The sequence below is a fragment of the Microtus ochrogaster genome, chromosome 16 (genome assembly GCF_000317375.1).
Source record: "Microtus ochrogaster isolate Prairie Vole_2 chromosome 16, MicOch1.0, whole genome shotgun sequence".
NCBI classification, from domain to species: Eukaryota; Metazoa; Chordata; class Mammalia; order Rodentia; family Cricetidae; genus Microtus; species Microtus ochrogaster.
The window spans coordinates 24831898-24858072 of NC_022018.1; the positions used below are offsets into that span (position 1 = coordinate 24831898).

Sequence of the window (26175 nt, forward strand, 5' to 3'; positions counted from 1 at the left end):
AGAGAGAGAGAGAGAGAGAGAGAGAGAGAGAGAGAGAGAGAGAGAGAGAGAGAGAGAGAGAGAGAAAGAGAGAGCTGTGAATAATTTCCAGTCATGGAATGCTGTGATTTTGACTTTGACTGTCCTCTAAAAGGCCAGCCTCTAAAGGCTTGGTCACCAGTTTACGGTGCCACTGGAAGGTGGTAGAAGCTTTAGCAGGTGAGAACTCAGGGAGTCAGTCCTATCACTGCAGCCTCATGTCTTCTCTCTTTATCTTGCTCCTTGGACATTGTGAGGTAAACACTTTGCTCCACGGAACTCCTGCCTTGACCTAGGTGCTAAAGCAATGGATTGAAACCTCTGGGATCATGCGCTATAACAAACCTTTCTTCTTTATAATTTGCCTCTTGTATGTTGTCATGGTGTTGGAAATCTGAGTAACAAATTATGTATAATTTCTGAGATGGCAGAGAATAGTTTTGTATATTTAAAAATTCTCTTAATTCTCCCAAATCATCACAGACTTTGACTCCATGTTGACCATCACTTACATCTATGGTCATCCCTCCCTGAAAGCATCTGTTCTTGTCAAAGTTTCAATTAGTACAATTTGGTTGAATGAAATTCAGAAAAGTAACCATGTAAGATTTCCTGTCACTAGAGTATGTTGAAAGGATAACAAAAAACATATCGGAGATGGTAAGTGGTAGGTGAAGTGAAGTCAGAGCGACTTCTGCTCACTGTAGTTTTGTAAATTATTTAATAAAAAGTTTTGGCTCCCTAAGTTCTGCGTGTCTTCTAATGATATGACCGTTTCCAATATAGGCAATGGAGACCTAATCACCCATTTGGTGATTAGGCAAGCCTAAAAACACCTGCTACCCACAATTACATGTTAGTAGATGGATAAAAAACGTTAAACAATTTACAACATCTTAATAATTGCTGCTGTTGTACAGTATTGTGGAAGTGACTCCCTCTCCTGCATACTATAAGAATTTTGTGTGTTTGTGCATGTGTAGGCAGGGGTGTGTATAGGCCAAAGGTCAAAATTTGATGTCTTCCTCACTCACTTTCCATATTATTATTATTATTATTATTATTATTATTATTATTATTATTATTATTAGTCTCTTATTGAATCTGGAACGCAAACATTTAGCTAAACCAGTGAGTCAGTGAGTCCTGGAATCCCATCTCTTCCTTCCAGCACCTGGACTGCAGGTGTGCTGCATCACGCCCAGCTTTTATCATGGGTGCTCGGGATTGAACTCATGTTCTCGTGCTTGTCTGTGAGCACTTTACTGAACTACCTCCTCCTCCTAACTCCAGAATTTTATTGGAGGAACAATCAAAAATGATTTTTTTCAGACAAGTATTAAAGATTTATGAGATGTTAATTCTGCCACAAAAGTACATTCTGCTTTTCTCCCTGACATCCAAGTCCCTGTAGGAAAAAGTTACAAAATCAAGTGTTCCTTTTAAATTATGGAAAATATCCAGTATAAATAAATGTGCCATATTCTCCTATCAGTCTTGGGTGCTCCTTGGAAGTAGGGTGATTTTTGTTTGTTTGTTTGTTTTTTGTTTTTGTTTTAACTTAGAAGAGTAATGAGAAAAAAAGTTACCTTTCTGAAATTCTCAAGTTTTCGTGAGGTTAATTGAAGCTGTCAGCTTTGCCTGGAATCTCACTGTTTTGCTGATGCTTCTCACATTTTGTGTTCTGAGACAGCCGGCAGAGGCTGTATTAGCACAACTCACTCTCAAATAATTCATGGGCTACCTGGTGATAAAAGTTCTTCGGAACAGCGAAAACTCCAAGCATTGCTAAATCTTGACAAACAATGTTCTCTGCTCTGCAGGTTTTATTCATTAGCTACAGTTACTTATATTTTACTGGCACATGGCAATCAAAGTTCAACGAAATTTAGAATATGTCTAAAAGATACCATGCATTCACCGAATAATACGAATGGCTGAGGAAGCTACCTGAAATGATGAAGGAACTAAAATTCACAAATGAGTAGAGAAATATGTAAATACAATATGATTGGACATCATCAAAACAGTAAAAACTGGGTTAAACTTGCATTGAAAATGGCTAGTCTCTAAATGAGCAGTGATGGATGAGGATTGTCCCTAACTATGCTCTGACCTACACTGTTCTAAATAAAATCCAGAATCCCTGAGTCTGTGTGTCATTTGGATGAAGAAGATGACACAACTAATATATTTAGAAGAAAAGATTCTTGGGACTGGAAAGATAACTCATTACTTAAGAGTGTTTGTTGGTCTTCCAGGGGACCAGAGTTTGCTTCCCAGAACTTAAGTTCTACACCTCATAACAAACTGTAACTCACTCTAGCACTTATGGTGCCCTCTTCTGGCCTCTGCAGGCACCTGCACTCATGTGCACATAGCCCAACAGAAACATAGACACAGGCACACCTACACATACATAGACACATACACAAATACAAAAATAAAATTCACCTTAATAAGAAATAAAAGAGTGTGTTAAGAACTGAGGTGTCATTCTTATTAGGTTTGATATCCTTCAATAGTTGAGTTCTACAGTGATGCTTATGTAAACTCAAGTCATCAAGCCCAGGATGAGCCTCTACCTGCTAAGCTGACCTACTGGTCCCAATGTGACTCCGGTGTTCCATCACAAACGCTATGGAACTTTACAGAAGTTGCCTTTCAAGGTGTGTGTGGCGGGGGCATACATGTCACAGCTGTGCTTTCTAATGATTAGGTTGAGACTTGATGGGAGATTTTCCACAGCCTTGCTTGGAAAAAGTCAAACTGGGTATACCACCGTAATTTGCATCATTAATAGAAGAGAGGGCTTAGTGGTATAGTATGTGGCGTGAGGTGAGGATTCTGAAATAAAGATTTTGATCATAAACACTTTGTCTCTGTATTATTTATTATTATTATTATTATTATTATTATTATTATTATTATTTTATAGATACCAAAGGGGAATAAAAATATTTGATTGTGAAAATAATCGTTAGCTTAATATTAATTTGGTACCTCAAAATAATGTTTTTCTTTCTTCCTTCCTTCCTTTCTTTTTTCTTTCATTCTTCCTTTCCTTCTTTCCCTTTGGCGGCACTAGTGATAGAATTCAGAGTCTCATGCACTCTATCTCCACCCCAATGTTACATATTTCTAATTATGTAGTCACTAGCATTCCTTTTATTGTATTCCCATAAAAATAAGAATCAATATTGACAGATAGTGAAGAAGTTCCATATTATAGTATGGAAACAATAATAACATTGCCTGGCAGTTACTCACTAATGATTTGGGGCTTCAGTTTTTCATTTAGAGAATGGGGTGATATTGGTGACTATATTAAGATTAAGTGGTAAAATTCATATGAAATGTGTATAGTTCACCATGCATGGCCAGAGCAGAAAGATTCGGGGTATCTAATTGCCATACCAAGTATTCTTCACAAAACACCTTTTTGACTCTCAAAGCCCAAGTCTATGCAACAATTAATTTTAGTTCCATTCTTACCAAAGAAGAAACTAATGAACTGGGAATTTAAAAATCTGACTGATTCAGAGAAAGAATGAGTAACTCTCCTAGAATTTGAAACCTTGGCTTCAAGGTTGTCTGACTCAACACCTGATTTCAAGTATTTTTCTCATTTAATCTGATTTCTATGATTCTGTTATGTTGCACTGACCAAGTCAATATACTAAGCACATACATTCATCAAATTCTTATGGAAATAAACTACTTAGGTTGATTGGATTTGGTTATTCAAGGTTGTTGTTTTATAATGGTGGTATACACTAAATGTATTTTTAGCTTGGGGATTTCCTTACTCAATTAACAATACACTGAATTCTACTGTTATATAAAACATTGACTTAAAGATTATTAGGGTCTTAAAATGATTAGAATTTTATTATATTTATATAACAAATACGACATATTTAATTGAAGTTTCTTATTTTTACATTGAACAATCTTATGCAAGTACACTCCTGCACAGCTTAAATCATTATGCATAGAGACCATCATTATTCTTTTACTTTGTTTTTATTGTAAGATCCTAGTCATGACATAATAATTTGAAATAAATGTGAATAAGATAGATTATTTTATAATTTTTAGTTAAATGGTATAGTTGTTATTTCAACATCTTTTAAAGTATATATTAAAGTATAATTTTTCTTTATGAAACATCTGAAATTAAGTTTAAAAAAGCATTTTTTACAACATTTTCTAGAAGGGCAGCATGACATCTAATGGGAGGGCAGATGTAGAATTACGGAAAATCACTTGAAAGCCTACAGTTAATAAGAAGAACAAATGCACAACAGTGTGCTTGATTTAAAATTGGGGGGGGGGATCAATGAGAAAACTTTCAGAAACAATCCAAACCATGCAAAACCAAAATGAAATAGCCCATGAATCAGCCTCTTAAAAGAACAAGATACAACCAGAGAGAGCAAGTTTTCCCTGTAAACAATCCCCTGGTGCTTACAATGCTCTGTTTGGTGACAAGGTCACTTGGCCATTCTGCTACGTAAAGTTTACACCATGGAGCGGGTGAGGCAATGGTAACTCAGGCCAAATAATAATAAGGTAAATACACAGATGACCAAGAACGCCCTCATGGCATCTCTACTTCATGCTCTCTGAAACCCAACCTACTAGTCATAGTCTAGTAAAACAACGTCTTTACCCACTTCCTTACGTCCCTTGTCCTAATGGCTTTAGCTTTAAGTTGCCTTTACATTCCCCAGTTCAGTACAATATTTTCACATATATGTAGTATGCAAAAGGAAGTTTAATTTCATAGTGGGGAATGGGGGCAGGACAGAGCAGGACAATACAGTCAACACATACCAACTTGTTGCCCTGAACTTTTTATTCCTCTCTGCTCTTTTCTATCCCCTGACCCTGCTGTGCTGAGTCCTCCTGCTTCTAACCTCCTGTCCACAGATTCCCAAATGGAGATACAAACTCCCAGGCACCACACTCACGGTCATTTATTTATAGTGCTTTCTAAATGTTTTATAGTATAAAACAAAGAACAGTATATAGCCAGTATGTAATAGTGAGTGTGTGTGTGTGTGTGTGTGTGTGTGTGTGTGTGTGTGTGTGTGCAATTCTTGAATTGAAGACACAAGATATTGTTCCAAGGGGAGGCTCCTTGTTGCTCTGATATTTAACAGTTGTTAGTTCTAGATCACATATAATCAAATCATGGAACTTAAAAATCATCATAAGGAACAGTATCAAAGACCTCCTCCTCTACCTGTTCCCCTCTGTGTGTGTGTGTTCTTTGTGCTTAAATATCAAACAAGAGAGGAGAAGCCATTAGTTCTTCACTGTTGTGCTCTTGTCATTGGTCACCATTGTTGCTCTTAGTGCCTTGCTTAGAGCAGATTTAATGGCAAGATGGATTAGAATCCCCACTTCCTTGTTTGCCCTTCTATCCCTGTGTTTCAAAGTCTTGGGTCTTTCTGGTAGACATGAGATCATAATATTGGAACAGCTATTTAAAATCATAAATATCAAATGTGGCTATTTTGTGTCTCTATAATTCAAAACTCACTCCACTTTCTAATATAAACAATTAACTCATTTTATAATGGTGCATTCTGTCTTATACTTGCCAAGTACAGAACTGTGAAGTTCCTAACCATGAAAGGGCCGATTTCACGTGTTTGCTTTTATCTCTCCACATTGAAATCGTCAGAGTTTATGCTGCATGCAAGTAAGTCTCTCCTATTCATCTTGGTTATGATGAGGTTGTAGGGCCCTGCCTTGTACTCTTAGGCCTATTTTAGAAATGAATAGTACAGAGGCTGTTAACTCCAGTGAAAATCACCACAACACCCCTGGGAGTATTCTGGGAAGAGATGCTACATAAACACAAAGAATTCTGCAAAAATGGTTGTGTTCATCTTCCTAATGTCTCACAAGGTGGGTGTGCTGCGAACATTGCTAATATAAAGCTGTGGCCGCCACAAATAGAACACAGTTGATTTTCTCTCACTGCATGAAGAAAGAACAATTTCCCCCTCATAATTCTTAAGAGGAATTATCCATCAGATTGCTCTCTGAAGGCGAGCCAGCCTGTACATAGTTGTCTGATTGCCCACACATGTGACCTCAAGACTAGTTTGGAAGAAAAGCAGTATCTCAAGCTTTACAAAGAAACGAGTTAGGTGGGCAAGTACTTCCACCGCAAACCCAGTTACAAAAGCGAAACGTGTCTATCTGAAATAAGTATGTGGAAATCTGTTAATTAGAGAAAACATTTAACAGAACTGTGAAACCAGCATCCTGCCACCTCTGGACAGCTGTAGCTTTACATCCAGAGCACTGGTGCACTTCATCATGGCTGTAATTGTTTTCATAAAGACGATCCTATAACAACATAAAGTGTATCTCAACAATAAGACTTAGAAATGAGAGTCGGGTAATTTAATCTCTTACCAACGACTGACTAGAGAGTTGGCTGGTATGAAAGGGCAATCCCCCTGGCACACCATGTGAAATGTCGGAGTTTCCCTAGAGGGCAATTCCTGGTAGCTTTAGAGAAAGTCCATAAAGAGGGGTGAGGCACAGCTTCTCATAAAGCATTTACCGAGAAACTATCTGCACAGAGGATTTCAACAAAAGGGATATTTGCATCTGAAAGCTACCTTATTCCTGTGGCTATTTAGGAACGTAAGAACAAATAAAGCCCACATCAAGGGAGTCAGGATACTGCCTGCCTAATTACTAAGGGTGCCTGCTATTCAAGAATGGTGCTCTATGACTTATGGCTTTTAGTTGCTATGTTCATTTCTTTTAGATTCTTTACCTGCTGGAATATTTTTGGTATGAACATGGATAAACATTGTCAGCTTTATGTATACCTGGGAAATGTTTATATTTCTAACCCTCCCGAGCAGCCAAGAACATTTGTGAGGAATACAGTTTTGTAACTTACAGGACTTGAGAAAACTTATGCTCTTCATAGAATATTTTTAATTACTTTAAGTTTTTTTAATTTTTTTTAAAAAGAAAACAAGCTATCTTTTTTTTATTATATATACCAAACCCAGTTCCCACTCCCTCTTTTCCTCCCATTCCGTCCCTCTCTCCCTCCCCCACTTCACCTCCCCATCCACTCTTCAGAGAGGGTAAGGGATATTGCTTTGGGGAAGATCCAAGGTCCTCCCTATTATATCTAGGTTGAGTAAGGTATACATCGAAAGAGAATGGGTTCCCAAAAAGCCAGTACAAGCAGTAGGGAAAATTCCTGGTGCCAGTGCCAGTGCCAGTGGCCCTGCAGTCTGCTCCAGCCTTCCAACTGTCACCCACAATCAGAGGGTCTAGCTTGGTCCTATGATTGTTCCTTCCTTGTCAAACTAGAGTTGGTGAGCTCCCATTAGCTTAGGTAAAGTATCTCGTTGGGTACCCCCATCATGGTCATGACCTGTTTACTCCTATTCTCACTCCTCTCACTCTTCAACTGGTCTTTGGGAGCTCGGTCCAGTGCTCCACTGCGGGTCTCTGTCTTTGTTTCCATCATTTGCTGGATGAAGGTTCAATGGTGACATTTAAGATATTCATCAACCTGACTACAAAGCAATGTGCTTTATTTCTAGAGAAACATTTTTAGTATCTAATTGACAAACACGTTTGGGGAACAGCCTGGTAGATAGAAGTATAAAGAGTGAAACTGATCATAAAGAGAGCTGGTCTCCATTTATGTTTCATTATAACATTAAGTTTGAGAGAAAACATAGGGATAGATAACCCCCTTAAAGTAGTTGATTTTATTACAAGGCAAAGAAATATGACTTCTTTATATCTTGAAGATGACTGATATTAAGTATTTTCCAGCTTTCAGATAGACTTCCCTGTACTCACATATCTAGATGTGTGTACCCAGCCTGTTGCCTGTTGCCATGGGTTGTGCTGTCCATGTCTCCTATCAAAGATCTTTTAAATAAAATTCTGGGGAATTAGCTTGGAGAAAGGCAGTCTATAGGATCAACAGAAACTTTCTTGTATCAAAACATCAAAAATACAGAAAATTAAAAGTTTAATTAATGTACTTTCATTTAAAAATTATCTTGTTATGACTAGGGTGAATATAGTAAATGTTCTATTTGGCTTGAACATTACAGTGCCCTTCAGCATACCCAACATTACCTGAAGTTTGATAATAAAAAGAGATTTTTTTTGTTATTCTTTTTTTTTTTGAAACAGGGTTCGTATAATCTTGACTGGCCCAAAACTGACTTTGTAAACCAGGTTAGCCTTGAACTCACAGAGAAAGATGTGCACCACCAAACCTTTAAAAGACTGTTTGATCTACAGTTCTTATATTGACATATTATTTGTAATCAATATCTGTTAACATTAATAGAAAATTCATGCTGTGAACTTAATTTGCTAAATGCTTTTCTGTAATCAACGTTATTTGTATTTTAAAGAGTAAATTTTAAAAATGTCATTAGAAATGAAGCAAAATGTATGTTACACATACTTGATGCATAAGGGATAATTTACAATGACGCAAACAAAGGGAAAATGTGTACTGCATATTTCAGGGACACCTCTCCTAAAAGACTGTTTCCTGATAAACTCAAAAGTATAAATATATATAATCAACAATTTCCAAGTGGAATCCTCTCTATGCAGACCTTCCACAAAATCAATGAGACTTGAGTCTGATCATTTCATGTACTGAGCCATGCTTCTATCAGCAAATTATTATTTGAAGTTATTGAAGGAGAATGAAGTTTAGCATTTGCATGATTTCACTCATACTATAGAACCGAGTCAACAATTTACAATCAAAAGGGGCGAGGGGATCTTCACACTGGAGTTTAAGATTTCAGAACAAAATTATGCTATTGTTTTTTTTTTCTTCCTAAATTCTGCTGGCCCAGTGATACATTTCCAGGAGAATCAAGTCACCAACATGAGAAGGTGTTGAGAGAATTTTACATTTCTTTGATGTATGTGAGGTTGGAATGTTTCCTGATACCTATGTTGAGCCAGGGTGAAGAGGAGCATGACAATGTGAAGGGGATTACAAAAAGGCTACAAAATCCGGAGACACCAAGATGCCTTGGCAGGTAGGGGTGCTTATTCACAGGCCTGATGGTCTGCACTGCATCCTACTAGGTGTCAGGATGGATAGCTTGCCAAGAGCCAAGAGTTGTGCTTACACACACACACACACACACACACACACACACACACACACACACCTTTCCTCAATTCAATTAAACGTTTTTCAAATGACTAAGAAACCTTTCTATTTTAAGCAGTTGTCACCAAATAGAGTCAAAGCCTTCCTTTTCTTCCTTGTTCATTTACCCTTTTCATGCTCCCTATCCAGATAAAATACCGCCTCATTAACAGTTCACTGGGAATGTTTTCAAAAGCGAAGTTGTCCAGCCAGAACTGTTGATGTATATTGGCTTCCAGAAGTGTCTAGAGTCAAAGAGAATTCACTTCAACTGTGTCCAGGAATTACAGAACTACTGTCTCTGAATGGGTTTCACCTCCATAATTCTGATTTAAGAAATTATTTCTCATGCACTGCATTCATAATGAGTTTTAAAAAGACACATATTTCCTGTGATAAGCATAATGCTATGATTTTACATTTTGACAAATTTAGAGGGAGCCTAATATTGTTTTTTGTTCTTGTTGTTCAATCTAAAATTAGGTCTAGAAGCAATGACTGTAGAAGGAAACATGTAGGTAGTATGTCTAGTATGTCCCTTCCTTCTGAACTACAAATTTCAGGTGAATGTTTGGATCACAGTGAACATAAGTCACATGGGAGAAACTGGATGGCTACCTTATGATGCAAAGTACAATGTGCGGATTGAGTTTGGTCAAGCTGGTACTTAAGACTTGGGTGAATGCCTCTAGTGGTAACCATATAAGAGCTGTATAGCAAAGATCTTTTTATATCTTGTTTGATTCAAGCATGACTCCAAAGTAGATTGTTGTGACATCATAGAGGGGTTTATTATAAGGAACTATAACCTGGAAAGACCAAGGCAGTGGATTTGAAGTCTAAAACTAGTATGTCACACAGTAGAGAGCTCCTGAGTTCATTTCAACATAAAATGGACTCTAAAGTTATTATTATTGTTGAGTGTGTTTGTGTGTGTGCTTTTATTTGGTTATGTTTTTTTTCTGTTCTGGGTATGGTTTTTATTTTGTTTTCTTGGCTTGTGGTGGGGACTACTGTTGTATTGGGTTTTTGTTTGATTCTTAGGAAAGACCTTAAAGTTGAATGGGGATGGGGAGAGGATCAGGAAGAACTATGTAGAGGGAAAGAATATGATTAAAACATATTAAAATTTAAAAATCACTTTAAGCAGTAAAAATGAAAAATAAAAAGAGACTGACCTAAAATAATAAAAAGAAATAAAGGTACAAATGGAAACTGCTCTAAGGAACTTGAAATTTGGTGACATTTTTAGTTGATGTTGGATGATGACTCAGTGACTTGTAATGATAGGTAACTATGCCAACCTCAGTGTCAATCACATATCTGTAGGATGAAACTGTATGCCAAATGGTCTGTGGCCACCAACACTCTTGCATATTGTATGTGTGATCTCTTTGTGGAGCTGTTACTTTTAGTAAAATAATATCCAATATTCAGAGGTTGATGGGACCCTCCATAAATATACAGTCCTAACTGGTGCTAGAATTACACTGTGCCCTTCATCCCTCTCCTTCCCCTGGTGTCCTCTTTTCTCCTTCCCTCCTTCTGTTTTCTGTTAAAAAGGTAAACACATGCTGAGTTTAAGGGCCATCTGAAAAGCAGGCTGCGAGCCTATTCATCCTACTAGGCCGAAGTATGGGGTTCATTAAGTGCTCTGCTGAGAAAACATGGAGTCTGTTTTCTAGACCTGGGACTGATGGGGGTTTAGAATGAAGAGGGATGATGTCAACAGTCACAGATGTCAGAAGGTTCGCCAGGTCGTCATCCATTTTCTCAGTCTACTTTGCTATGACTCTGATGTGTCTGAATCAGATAGACTTGGAACTTTTTTTTATTTATTTATTTATTAAAGATGTCTGCCTCTTCCCAGCCACTGCCTCCCATTTCCCTCCCCCTCCTCCGATCAAGTCCCCCTCCCTCGTCAGCCCAAAGAGCAATCAGGGTTCCCTGACCTGTGGGAAGTCCAAGGACCACCCACCTCCATCCAGCTCTAGTAAGGTGAGCATCCAAACTGCCTAGGCTCCCCCAAAGCCAGTACATGCAGTAGGATCAAAACCCATTGCCATTGTTCTTGAGTTCTCAGTAGTCCTCATTGTCCGCTATGTTCAGCAAGTCCGGTTTTATCCCAGGCTTTTCCAGACCCAGGCCAGCTGGCCTTAGTGGGTTCCCGATAGAACATCCCCATTGTCTCAGTGTGTGGGTGCACCCCTTGCAGTCCTGAGTTCCTTGCTCGTGCTCTCTCTCCTTCTGCTCCTTATTTGGACCTTGTAGACTCGGTACCTCTAAACGCACACATTGCATTTCAGCAGGCATTCCCAACATTCTAAGCCAAGGGCAGGGCCAGGCTGAAGGTGGCAAAAGCTTTACATTCATTTCCCCATTATGGTGAACAACCTTATCCTTTAATATGCTGAATGTACGCATTTTCTCCATCTCATGGGGAGCGGGATGGAAAGGCAGCTTGAGCTTTCCATTGAGGACAGCTTAAGGACACTGACTGGTCCTTATTCTCAGACCCATCACTTGATACAGCATATATTCCTCCAGTTTAAGGTCTAACTAACATAAAATGGACCAGCAAGTTTGCTCAGCAGATAAAGACACTTGCTGCCAAGCTCCATATCCTGAGGTCAATGGCTGGATCCTACAAGGGATGAGAAAACTCACTTCAGTAACATTTTCTCTGACCTGATGTTAGAACTTCAGTCAGATGAAAATAATTCCTTTCTTCATGGCATCTATATTAGTTACTTTTCTGGTCACTATCACCAAATACCATACAAAAAGCAACTTAAGGAAGAAAAGATTTGTTTTGACTTTTTGTTTGAGAGGAACTGGTACCCTATGGTGGGGAAGGCATGGCAGCAGGTGACTTCATGATTTGGAGGCATACAACAGCTTATCACATCACATATACAGCCAGGAAACAGACAGAGGGGAATGTTGGTTTTCTGCTGGTCTTCTCATTTTTTTCTTTTCTTTATCTGAGACGGTAGTCACTAGGAGGAAGAGAATTAACCCCCTCAGCAACTCTTTTCTGGAAACATTTTCACAGAAGTACCCAAAGGTACATACTCTAAGGAATCTTAAATCTATCTGAGTTGACACTAATAATTAACCATGCATCGTCATAGTAGTGAGTTCACAGCTTGATAATAGAGGCAGCTTTTACATTCAACTATGATTCTGTACCAGACTAACTTATAACAATTCTTGGTGGTAAAGTTCAATCATTCCAACTTGGAACTGCTTGCATTGGAGTGAAAATGGCTGTTTAAAGTAAAATGAGGAGGTGGAGTCATAGATGGTTCAATAACCTTCCCTGTACATATGAGTGGCAAGACACTAAAACAGGTTGAGAATCTGTGATTTTTTTTTCCAGAATGTCTTTATGTTTGAGAAACCCCAGGTTGTTAATTGCACTATACTAATCTGTGCTAACCAACTCTCTTCCTCGGAACTCATATTTAAGAGAACAAAATCCCAGCAGTCTTGGTAGCAGCAAGCGGCAAAGCACAGTGAGTGTTAGCAGAGTCAGGTGCCAAAGTGACTCAGAAGTGATGGTACACAAAATAAAAGGCAATTGTCAACAACCATTACAAAAGAAAGAGCTAAACAGCTTCAAAGTGGAATTCACAAAAGAATAAAAGGAAGAAAATGTCTGACTACTCAAAGAAAAATGCATTCCATCATCTTAATTGCCTAAAATTGGGAGTTTAAGGGTTCATTATTTAAAAGTTAAGCCTTTTATGCATAAAAATTACAGTGAAGGTCTGAACAAAGTGTTAAGCAACGAGGGGCACTTTCTGTTAGCCTCAAATTACCTATGAATACAACATACATTGAGCATATGAGTTTAGGACGAAAATGTTTTAATTACTACACAATGTGTTCTTTGTCCTTCTACCAATACATAGATTTGTTCAACATCTGCTGCCCAGAAAGAGGTCCTCAAATTATATAATTACATTTTTCTTTCTCTATAGACAGGATGCTACCCTGAGAAGCGGGTCTGGAAGCAGAAAGACACAATTATGTTACTGGCTGTCTCCCCGCCCAGTGGCCAAGCATAAGTACCTGACCTGCTCCTCCAGCAGAGACATTGGCAGCTCAGTACTGCTGCCTTTTTCCATATCCACATTCAGAAGAGCGAGACTGAGACAGATTGGTATATCAAAGGGTTTTGGTCAAAGTTCCTGGGGACAGAATTCACAGGATGGAACTTTTAGGAATATATAGGATCCTACTGAGAAATGCCTGTGATTTCCATATGCCTACCTGCTTCATTTTCAGAACTCATACCAGTTACCTACCTTATTAATTTCAACATTACAGAGAAAACCAGAGCTATACAGAAATGTAGGGCAGTCTTTACATATGCTCATAAAAATGGTTCACCAGAAATATGATAAAGAATGGTTTAAAATACATAAGGTTTCTTTCTGTCAAGAAAAACCTGCAGTTACTTCCTGGAATTTCAACATTTGTATTTGGACTCTTGCTTTTCTACAAATTGTCTTCCTCTTGATCTTTGTGTTGTCAGCACCATTCCCAACTTACTAGGAAATGGTCTTAGATCGACTTTTCAGGGATGTCTTAGGGCTGGCCCTTCTCTTTACCTCCATAACTGATATCTTAGCTCTGCTCCCCCATGTTTGCCATGACTAACCTAGCTGTTACCCTTTGGCTATACACATCTCCTCTAGAGTCTGTTATTACAGAGCTGCCATGTTCATCTTCATTATCTGATTTCCTCTCAGAGAACTTTTTCTTCCATGCCCTGCAAGTTTTTACCATAGTGGGTGGAAAGATAATTTTTCAGTATATCTTTCAGTTTTTAAATAGTTGCAATTTAAAAAATTACACATAATTCAAATCTTCATGTTCATTATGTTGGCATGTATTTAGTTATTTGCATGCCACGGTGGCGTTGGTCTGTAGTGTCTTATAAATGTCCACTTCTCAGAGGCATGATCTTCACCTTTGTGCTCTTCAGAGGCACTAGAACCTTCAAGAAGTGGACAGAATGGAGATCTTTTGGTCGTTGGGGATAAGATCATCAAAATGTTAGTATAATCTCAGGCTTTACCTTTTTCTCTTTCATTTCCTGGTCATGAGGTCAATGGGTTTTCTTTCCCCTATACTTTCTGATATAGCATAACCATGCTAAGTTCATTTTTCTGTAAACTTTTGCCATTTGTATACTGATTTCTTTTGTCCTTGGATACTATTTCTCAGAATACCCCATAATTTTCTAAGACCATTCTAGAACCAAATTGTACCTTACTCAGGGAAACCTTCCTTGATACCTGTATAGAAAATATAACTGCTACAAAAATGAGAATTGCAACCACGAAAACTCTAAGACACAATGCTTGGTTTATCTAATTCTAAAGCTTTTTACTTTAGATGTTGAAATAATTGTTAAGAATTAATGTTTTATATTTTGTTCTCTAATTTATTTTGCTGGTTTGGGTATTTTACATTGATCACAAAGGCCAGGAGAAGGTGTCTGACATCTGGGATTGTAGTTACAAGCAGTTGTGACCTGCCCTGTAGGTTCTGGGAGTCAAACCCAGGTTCTCTACAAGAGCTCTGAAACACTGAGAAATCTCAGTGTTGGGCTCCAACTGCCCAAGAACCAGTGCTTTAGTTCAAATATTTAATATTTAATAACTCTAATTTACTTTGAAGACAAAATAAGAATGAAGGTGGCCGTTTACTACTCCCTTATACAGCATTTCCAAGAACTCAGTATGTGACTCTAAACAAAGAATTTACTGATATGTAGTCTCAGTTTTTCTTTCAATGACTTAATGATTCTCCTGAGCGTGTTTTACAAAAATAATTGACCAAAAGTACAACAACGATATTAAAAAAATAACAATGATATTAAAAAAGCAAAACAAAACTGAAGAGCAGCCAAATATTCCGGCAACATGCTATGGAATACATCACTTCTCGCCAAGATTTCATTTTTTTCCCCTTTATAAGTTGCACAATAAACCATTGTTTTGTTTCTCTAAAACTTGTTATATGTCTTTCTGGCAACAATACCAATATATGAGTTGATATAAAATATTATCACAAACTAGGTGACTTAAAACAAGAGAAATCCAATGTATCACAACTTTGGAGGTTAGAAGTTCACAATAAAATTGCGGTTCTCCCTCTGAAGCCTGTAGGGATTTCTTTCTTGTTTCTGGTAATTAAGTAGCAGTTCAGGCTTTTCTTAGTGCGCATAGACATGACTCTGGCCTCTGCCTCACTGTCCTAGGGCACTCGAATCCAAATGCCTTTGTGTCTGTCTTTATGTGGATATTTGAGGAGCACCATTTCAGATTAAGGGCCAACCTTACTTCAATATAGTCTTAACTAATTACATCTGCAACACTCTTTTCCAAATAGTTCACATTGTGAGATCATGGAGATTATCAATAATTTTTTTCCTGGCTGTTGAGTTTACACTTTAATTCACTATGGTGTCCAAAGATGTAGGGAGCAGGATTTTTTCACGACAATTTTCTAATGAACAAAAACTGTACATTTTAACTTAACTTTTAAGATTCTTAAATGTGTGCTTGTTAGTTATGGTTGTAAATAATATTTATTTGGTGAGTGAAAATTCCTGTGAGATTTATATTGTCTAATAAGCCACTGTTTGAACTCCAAAATGAAGAGTAAAAATGGACAACTGATGATGTAAGTACATATGGTTTATAGGGCATCGTACACTTATGACATCATTATTGATGGAGTCTTTGGAATCAATAGATGACTGAGCTAGAATTTCATCAGTTTGTTCCACAGCAGAATGAAGCTCATTGTGCTAGTTAATTTATTCACTACTGTTACCAAATTTTGAAAGGGGGTGAACGACTGCTTGGACTAACAGGTTTTGGAGTCACAATTCCAAATCCCGAGTAATAGAGTAAGCATGATGACTGTGACTAGGCCGCTGGTCACATTCCAGCTCTAGGTAAAAAGTAGAGAGTTATGAACAATGGGACTCAGTTACCTTTATCCCTTCTTACTTTTTATTTAATCTGGGACTCCAGGCTGTGAAGTGGTGCCGCCTACAGTCAGGGTGGGTCTTTCTTCTTTAAACCTCCCTAGAAATGTGCTCACAGACATACCAAAGGAACATCTCCAACATGATTCTGAATCTAGACAAACAGACACTCAGTATTAATTAGCATACTCAGGAAAGGTGGCTTATCCAAAGCATTTTAGATAAGGTTTTTATAGAATTCAATGTTCCCAATTTTTTATTAGTATTTATTAATTATCTAAAATAATGGGTGTCCTCATGACTTCTAGATTTTAAAATGCAATGAGAATATGTCATCCATTTAATAATGAATTAAGTGTAGTAGCCAGAAGGTAAGCTTGAGATTAGTGAGCTTGGGGGAGAAAAATGACTTGAAGAAATTTTATTTATTTATGTGACACACTTATATCAGTTGTATATCAATATCTCTACAAAAGTCAATGGAGTCACAAACTGTGCAAACCTTCTGCAATTATGAAGACTGATAAAATACAAAACGGTCCTAGCAGTTTGAAGAGAGTGGTGTACATCTAAAGGTAGAAGAACTTTCCCAAAGTTCTTTAAGAAGGACTCCACAGGGTGTAGATTACAAGTTTACAGATTAAGGCTATTGCCCAATACCCATGGCAATGGTAATGGAAAAACAAATCCCGGTTGGTAAATACTGACAGAAATCTGAGCATGAGGCTGCCAAATGGGAAGACAAAGCCACAAAGATCAAGATAACTCTAGAGGAATGCAATGCAAAGCCACAGCCTTTGGAAGGTGGAGAAATTATTCATGTGCAGTAGACATTTGAGTCCAGCTACAAAGTGGGAAGAGATCAGAGGTAAATGTATTCCCGAGAAGATTCAGGAGACAAAATACATAAATTTTATTCTCTTTAAGCTAAAAACACTTTCTAATTGTGCGATGCATAGGCAGTAGGAAACTGGCCATGTGGGTTGAAAGTGTCAAAAGCAAGATCCAGGGTCTATAACTAAAGCATCTGGATTTAGAAAATCAGTACAAGAAACCAAGAGCAACCAAGGCTGAAGAAAGATGAACCCCTGAACATGGGAATGTTTAACACATGCCCAGGGAAGACCTCCAGGAGCCCACTAACAATAAAAGCCATACTGAGAAGCTGGTAACTGAGAAAAAACATCAGTGTTGGACTGTACAGCACATGGAAGATAGACAGGTCAGTCTCGTCCAAGAAAACCGAAGCATGGGATAAAAATGCAAAGACTCTTGAAACTCTACCAGATCCATTATCACAAAAATACATCGTAACAACCAGTTTATAACAAAAACTTACCAGACACGCATAGAAACACAAAAAAGAAGCAAAGAGAGGACATAGGATATGACTTCCAGTAGTCTCAGGAGCTAGATTTGTCTGACAAAACTTTTTCAAGGAATGTTCAAAGAATTAAAAGAAGTTTGAGGTCCTAATTGACAACTTAAGGGAATTTAAATAAATAAATGGGAGAAACAAAATAACTGAAACGTTCAATAAAATGAAACTTCATCAGGGATAAAGAGCAGATTGGAAATGATAAAGACTTAACAACCTTAAAGATACATTGACACAGATTACCCTGTTTGGAAGACAGTGGAAACACGATTAAAGCAAATGCACGGGGCCCTAAGAGTTGATGGGAGAATATGTTAAGTTTTAAGATAAGCAATTAATGCTTACAGAGGGAAGGAAACAAAAATGATGACAGCATTTTACAAAGTGGCACAGCTTTTCCCCAGATTCAGGAGTTCAGGTTCCATTAAATTATTTTATTAAGTTCTTTAAAAGAATGAGTGAATTGAAAGTAAACAATAAACTAACTTACTGATGAGTTTACAATGTATGCAAATGTTACATACACACACATACATATGTATATATTAAATAGTTCAAAAGGTTGGTGATCAATAGAAATAGATTTTTTCAAGTAAATATATTTGATGAAACTTAAGTTTAATGTATGGTTTAATCCTAAAATAATCACAGAAAAATAATGCAAAAATATAACTAGAACTGCCCCCCAAAAAATTGAAATGGAATTTTTTAAAGTTAAACAGGGATAAAATCTAAGCAAGATGGTATTCTAGTGGAGAAGAGAGTAAGGTTCTACAATGAATAGAAGTTAACATGGCAGCAACATATAATAAGTTTACAGAAGCTTAATAATACATCTTCAAATGACCTCAAGTAGGCCTGCACAGAGAGCTTATTTGATAAAGTTCTTCCAGTGTAAGCGTGCAGACCTGAGTTACATCCCCAGGATCTACATTAGCAAAACAAAGCCTTGCATGGTGGCTGGAGCAGGCTTAGAGCTCTGGTCTGCCAGTCTAATGGACTTAGTGAGTCCCAGGCTGGTGAGAAACTCTGTCTAAAAACAAGGTGGATGTGCTAAAGAGAAACCACCTGAGGTTAACCTCTGGTCTTCACATGCACATAACCACATCCATGTGAGCTTCTACACACATGTGCACACACATGAACTCATAATACTTGCACATAGAAACATGTGAAATAAAATTTGAGGTAATTCGGCAGAGGAAAAGATAAATGTCTAAGTGATGGTGCATCGGAAACTCTATTACACTCTCTGAACCAGAGAGGGGCAAAGAAGCAAATTAGTAAGAAAATGGATGATCATAAGGAGACCACGACCACAAGTAGCAATCACAGAAGACTGCACAGAATGATTCTCAAGTACATATTCCATTTATGGACAGTAAGAGTTTTCTCCAAGATAAGCAATGTATTGGGAAAAGTATCAAAGACTTTATGGAGTATACTATCTAAGCAGAATAGAACTAGATTAGAAACTCGTAACAGAAAGACATCTAGAAAATCACCAAGTATCTGTAGTATCGATATATACTTTTCTAAATTCAATGGAAGATAAGAAATAGTCAAAATTATTTAGAAATTAATTTTTAATGAAATAAATGTAAATTTGTGAGATTCAGGTAAAGTGGAGTTTAAGGGGGAAATTCATAGCCTTAACTATACATACTATGAAAGGGAGAAAGCGCTAAAGACAAATTACATAAACCACAACCATGAAAATGAAAAAAATGGATTCCCAAATGTTTTTCCTCTAATCCCCTATAATCTTCAGATGTGTGACTTCAGATGGCGAAGGAACAACAACAAAGAAAGAAACAAACAAAAAATCAATCAAGCAAACAAAAAAAGAAAACTCTCACTGATGTGAATTGCAGACTGGATCCTTTGATAGGGAGATTATTAAGGGAGAGGAAATCAGATAACCCGATACTACCAGTTCTGAAGATTTGGGCAGGGGTTGGAATCTACAGGCAAAGAAAGAATGTGTGACTTTTAGAAGCCAAGAAACAGGCAGATATGAGCTTTATGGCTACAAGGAAATGAGTTCTTCCCTGGAATTCCTTGAACGGAAGGAAGAGCTATGAATAAGTTAATTTTAGCTCGGTGAGACTTGTATCATATTTTGTACCTCAGGGAATTATGTACTAAGGCTGAGTTTGGATTGTTCAGCACCCAGATACACACCTGGGCACTGTGGTGTGTGCCTGTGATCTTGTTCCTGAGGAAACAAAGATAACCGAATCCCTGGAGCTTAATGATCAGCCAACCTCGCTGAATTGATGAGTTCTACCCCTGTCTCAAAATAAAGGTAGGTAGTGACTAATAGAGATGCTTGTGCTAACCTCTGGCCTCAGCACACAAGGTGCACACATATCTACAGACTCATGCAAACAGGCACAGCACACACACACTTACAAATATACAATGTTTGCAATGATTGATAATGGATGAACTCTGACTTTCACATCCTTGTCACACAAATGTCCCTTTGCCTACACATGTTTACATAAATACACCAAAACTACCATCACACATACATGACTTATAAAATAATAAGACTGTATTATTTAGGGCACTGAGTTCATGAATTTTTTTTTATGAGGCAAACAGAAATTGGATTGGCTTTTAAAAAAGGAGAATGAACTAGAAAACCTATTGTTAATGAGAGAATTAATGTAACTCTACAACTTGTAACATGCAAAGAAAAGACTAAGACATTCTACAGCAACATCATGATAACGCAAGTAACATACACAAAATCTCTAAATAGCATAAATCACCGAAGGGACCTGGAGATGAAACTGGATTTGTAATCATGTCTTCCCACAAAGAAAACTATAGGACTGGAGAGCCTACCTGTAAATTCTGCCAAATATTTAGAGAGAGAACAGAATTCTAACTTGACACAAAATGGTTTGTCAAGTAGGAAAGAAAGGAATCCTTCCCATCTCTGCTTTGAGACTGTTTTTAGACTGTTGCTTCAGCAGACACATCAAAGGACACATGCGACCTAGCTTTCCTCCTGAATGGAGACACAAAAGTCCCTCACAGGGCTTTAGCAAATATCCACATGCAAAGGACAGCATCCCTCACTGGAAAAATTCTTTCAGCGGATGAGGAACTGGAGCAGGCTGCCTTTTCCTGACGAAGGTTATGACTAAGCCCCTCCTACTCCATGGGAAGAGATTCAGGACATCTAGAGATCTAGACCCTGTCTCAAAGCAAACAAACAAACAAAAAACAAACAAACCATAACTCAGAAGAAAACTCTTTTTGTTGTATTTAAGTGAAGAAACAGAAAAAGCATGAGGTAGGTAAATATTATGTTGGACACCCTCCTGCAATCCCAACATTCAGGATGTGACGGAGGATTAGAAGTTCGAGGTCATCCTCAGCTACATGGGGAGATTAGGACCCTGGTTTACAAGAGATCCTCTTTTCAAAATGTATGTTGGCAGTGTGGAACACTGGTAAATTTTGTATTAAAATAAAACTGTCATTGAGACAAATCATTATAGTCAATGGGAAAAAGCATATCTTGGGAGATAAGTATTTCCCATGCAGATATATGAGAAGAAGCCTTTATACAGGATGTAGAAATAATGCTTACAACAAAATGTTAAGAGAATCTACCTAGTATGATTTTAAAAATGGATATTTTTTAGGCTTGTACAGACACTTTCAAATCAGTCAATGGGATCATGCAAAGAAACACAGCATCAGTAGTTTCCAGGGCAATGTTAGCCAAAACCACTGCCAGACATTGTTACACACTCTCTTGAATGGCTGAAATCCAAAAGACTGACAACCCCACCTGATGATAGACACTCCACATCTGAAACTCTCCCACACTGCTAGGAGAAACAGAAAATCTTACAACCATCATAAGAAAACAGCTTATTTTCTTATTTATATAGGTAAATACGCTCTCACTGTATGACCCAGTATTTTCATTTCTAGGTATTTTCATGAGGAAAATAGATATCCATAATCACATAAAAACTTGCATATCAATGCTTCTATGATTTGACTTTCAAAAGTTTTTATGCTGAAACTATTCAGACAGCTTCTGACAGGTGAATAGATGAAGAAATGTGTGGTTTACCCCTGTAGTGATATGTTATTTTACAACAATGGGCAGTTAGAACTCTCAAAAGTGTTACACTAAGTGAAAGAAGCAGGGCACAATAAAGTGTGTGATTCCGGTCTCCTAATACTGTGTAGAATGAAGATTAATTTAGTGATAAACAGCCGAGGCTAGGCATGGAGGAAAGAATGGCTCTATTGGGATACTAGGAAACTTTCGTTTGAATGCACATTTTCCACTTCTGTCTATCAACGAGATCTTATCAAATGTTCAGTATACGGAAAATTTAAACCTCTGCCCTGCCCTCTTAGGTTGTAAGAGCCAACCCAGCAGAATTCAGGACCCCTTGTTTGTTTACACTCAGCCTTCTGCTGTAACATTTTTCTGTGGTCCTGTGGGCTATTCCACTGTCAGTAATGGCATGGAAGAGTCCAAAACCAAGATATGGGCATCAGCCTGCACCAACTCAGTGCAGGTGCAGCCGTCAGGTTCTGTAACAGACTCACAGACAATTCTCCTTTGTTTGGACCACGGGCCCACAAGGTCTCCTTAACTGCATCTTTCTTCTCATTGGAATTACCCATTTATATCAGGGATAAAATAAGTTAGTTATACTATTTGGATGTGTCTAGTTTGCCTCTCTTTTAAAAGAGGAGAGCCTCAGAAGATTAAACAATAAAATTGATGGGTAGCATAGAGAGGAGGGTTCATAGTTCCTTACATTTAGCTCTGTAGCTCTCGCTTCTTTTATTTTATACCTAGCAAACACAGGTTTTTAAGACAACCTGAATCAGCAATTTAAGCATGTACATGCGCTCTCTCTCTCTCTCACATACACACACACATACACACATACACACACACACAGAGAGAGAGAGAGAGAGAGAGAGAGAGAGAGAGAGAGAGAGAGAGAGAGAGAGAATACAAGGATATTAAAAAAAATTACCCAAGCAAATACTGGAAGGTGAGAATGCTAATATTCTTATCACCTATCACAATGCTGAATGCACAAAGGGTAATCTTAATCAAATTACTTTTACTAATTCTCCAGGTAGTCTTTCACTACATTAGCATTCTTTTATTGGCCAAGGTGTACCTTTTTCATTTTTTCTGTTCCTTCCAGATTTGGACAGATTGCTTATTTGGTTGATGCTCAGTCCACCCCCTCCCAATAAATCTAGCAAACGTCCCATCATATCTACGAGGCACAATTCCTATGTTTTCATACTGTCTTTAGAGTTTCGCTCTGCTTTCCCTGATGATTTCATCTTATGTTGGTGTGAGAAGTCACAATGTGTACTCTCTTCATCAAATGTTTTCTGCTTCAACACCTGTGCAATTAGAAGGTGTAAACTATCCCCACATGTCACAAGAGCGAATGATAAACGCAGAATCATTGTGGGAGAGTTTCAGCTTGGAATTTGTCATGCCACAGCCCTTCAGCCAGGGAAGAATAGAAGACATTCTGACATTATCTTTGTTTAGGGATCAGAACTTGAGGCTATTGCTGCTTCTTTATCCGTTGGGGAAATGGGTAGGGCAAAGGTGACCTCAGTGTAATTCAGCATCTTATAAATGCAGAAAGGCATCACTTCAATTGCAGAAACCTACAGAATCCATGAATTGGCCGAGAGCCACAGTGAAACTCTCCTGGCTTTCCAGGATGTTCTATAAGGTATGATGGCAGCCTACACACAGAATGGCATTGCTAGCTACAAATCTTGTTAACATGAGAAGTTGGGGAGGTTGAACTTATCCTATCTTACTCTCATTTTGTGCCAGGAAGAGAATTTTGGAGAGACCTACAGACATTTATTCTCACTGGTGGCACTGCTCATTCAATCAGAAATTTACAAAAAGAAGACCCTGACTTTGGATATCTGAAAATTTAAAGAGAATTATAAAGAAATGGATTTTCTATTTTTTCCAATTAAGAAAAGCACAAAAACTGTTGTTTGACATGTAGGCATCTCTAGGTAGCTCTTTCAAGTCATAGATTCTATGGAAAGTCACTACGGAGTTAGTTACATGTTAGTGAGCAACAGTTTATTCCAATTATTACTGAATCACGGCTAACAGACAGTTACTGGCGAAGAACAGATTTTTCTAAAAATGAACTATTCCATCCACAGCATTTTGTCTTGTTGTAAAAAGACAGAAATTATTTTAGCAGTTGACATTTCCTAATGCTCTGAGGTCGCTTTAGACATTTCAAGTGGTCTGGGGGCATTGGTGAAGACCCAAGGGTGACAAGGTTTAGAGCTGTTAAATGGAGGAGTGACACAATTAGACAGAACAGCCACAGAGACCAGGGTATGTGCTGCTCTGCTCTCTCTAAGATGCAAAGGTACACAACCTTCAAGTAGCCATAGGAGACATTGTCTTTAGCAAAGATTTTGGTAGGCAGTTGCTAGCTACTGCTTCTGAATGCCTCCCATCCTATTTCTGCTTATCCATTTTTTTTTTGAAACTAAGTAAAATCTATTACAGCTTATAAAGCACAGTGGAAGACAGCAAATTTTATTCCTTGATGTTTTATACGCATTTTAAGAACAAATTTTAAAATCCTTACTTCTAAGTTTCTTGACCCAGATCTAAACCAGACTCAGAAAATCTAAATCTTTCTGTGTGTCCTTGTGTTTCAAACACTCAAATTTGCATAAGATCAATACTTAGTATGTAGAAATGTACTTTGAAATAACATGCATAGTATTTGATAATAGTGACAATGGTGGTAATATTTCCATCCTTTTCTTCTCTTTAGCATTAAACTATAATTTAAAACATATAGGCAACAGGTACAAATTCAGAAACAAAATGTCCATGCAAAGGCAGGGAAGTCTACTCTGTGGAGAGCTAACCTTGAGTCTTTATCTACAGCTAACAGTCCTGCACTCAAGAAGATTGTAAGAGGCCGGCTCTAAAGGCTGAGAAAGCAGCTGGTCTCTGTGTAGTTTGAATCTCTCCCTCATCACAGAATAACCAGTACCAGCGCTCTCCATAGCAGTTTCAGTCAGAGTATAGAAATACTTGTTGAGTTTAATTGGATTGAATTAAAAATTGTCCTTTCAAAGAATCAAGTTGGCATCTCAAGTTCAAGGTCGCCAAACGATATAGGCTCTCCTTCACAGCCGTCTGTCTCGTGAACTCCTGACTAGTTACAGATAAAAGGGATTAAAGCCACTCCACAGAGCAGAAGCCTTAGTCTTTCATTAGCTGGATTCAGAAGCCTCTGATAATTACACCGCTCCATAAAACAAAAGAAGTTTAATCTTTGTACTTCCTGGTTTAGAAGTAAGCATCAAAACGTTATGATGGGTCCGGGTCCTATTAGAATAAACAATAACACCTGTCAGACAGCAACTTTGAGGAAGTCAAGACTTTCACAGGACACTGAAACTCCAACCCCACACCACCAAACGGCTCCTTGACAGAGTGGAGCAGTCTCAGCCTGGTTGCGGCTGGGCATCGAATAGTCAGTTTGCAGAGGCAAGCATCATCAGGGTGGAGAGGGATGCGGTTATTCCTTATTATAAGTATGACGCGGAGGTCATATATCAGGCAATTATACCTTTTCATTACAAGCTAACCCCTCACAGCAGGGAAGCCTCGCTTATGACAGCATTAGAGAGACAAAGCCTTCAGCTCTTAAAAAAAAAAAAAAAAGGAAAATCCAAAAAAAGAAAAAAAAGATTAAAAAATTAAATTCATTTTCTTACCAGCACGTTGCAGCACCAACTCGCTCACGGGAATGTTGCTTTTACAGGTTTCTCTTTTAATTATCCTGGAAGCAGGGAGACAGGGAGGGGGGCAGAGAAGAAGAAGCAGGGTGGTTAAATTAGCGTGCTGGAATCTTTTCAGTTTGTCGCAGAGAGTAGAAAAATAAAAAAGGGGGGGAAACTCAGTAATTTAAATTTGCTCTCAGTTCAGGCTGCACCGCTGGGTCCCGCCCCTTCTTCCCGCTGGGTTCCATTACCTGCAAGGCTGGGACTGACGGCCACTGTTCAAACACAAAAAGGCAGCCAGCATGCTGGGACCATTCTGTCTGCTGTTTGGGTCTCACTTGTCCTGTCAACTAAGCATCACCACCGGGAAGGTGTTCTGCAGCTCCTTTCTGGCTCTCACATGCCATTCCTTATCATGGGGGCTAATAACACGTAGTTGAGGGGTTGCTTACAGTTTTTGCTTTGTTTTTTATTCCATCTTTATAATATCATCGTAATTATATTTTTTTCCTAATATTTATCTTGTGTCAAGTTTTGTATTCCTTGCTGTCTCCTTTCTCCTGCTCCAAAACACATTCTCTCCTCTCTTTTCCTTTATATTACAAGCATGGGCACATCAAGGAACACAATAGAAGGCATATCAAAATTATAAAGACTTTCAATTCTCTTTGGACTTTTTCCTTTTCTTTTCTTTTTTGAGTCTGCAATGTTGAGAACAATTTGTGTGAAAGCATACCCACGACCAAGTTTTTAAGAGAA

The 26175-nt window shown here is 38.0% G+C and overlaps 1 long non-coding RNA gene across 1 annotated transcript in view; it reads right to left on the reverse strand.

The window, feature by feature from the left end:
- The window catches only part of LOC113456798, a 200989-nt gene extending 175244 nt beyond the window's left edge, over positions 1–25745 (reverse strand). The window contains exons 1-2 of the long non-coding RNA XR_003377536.1: positions 25668–25745; positions 25411–25475 (exon numbers count right to left, since the gene is read on the reverse strand). This is a non-coding gene — a long non-coding RNA (uncharacterized LOC113456798). The remainder of the gene's footprint in view (positions 1–25410; positions 25476–25667) is intronic.
- Between the last annotated feature and the right edge of the window lie 430 nt (positions 25746–26175).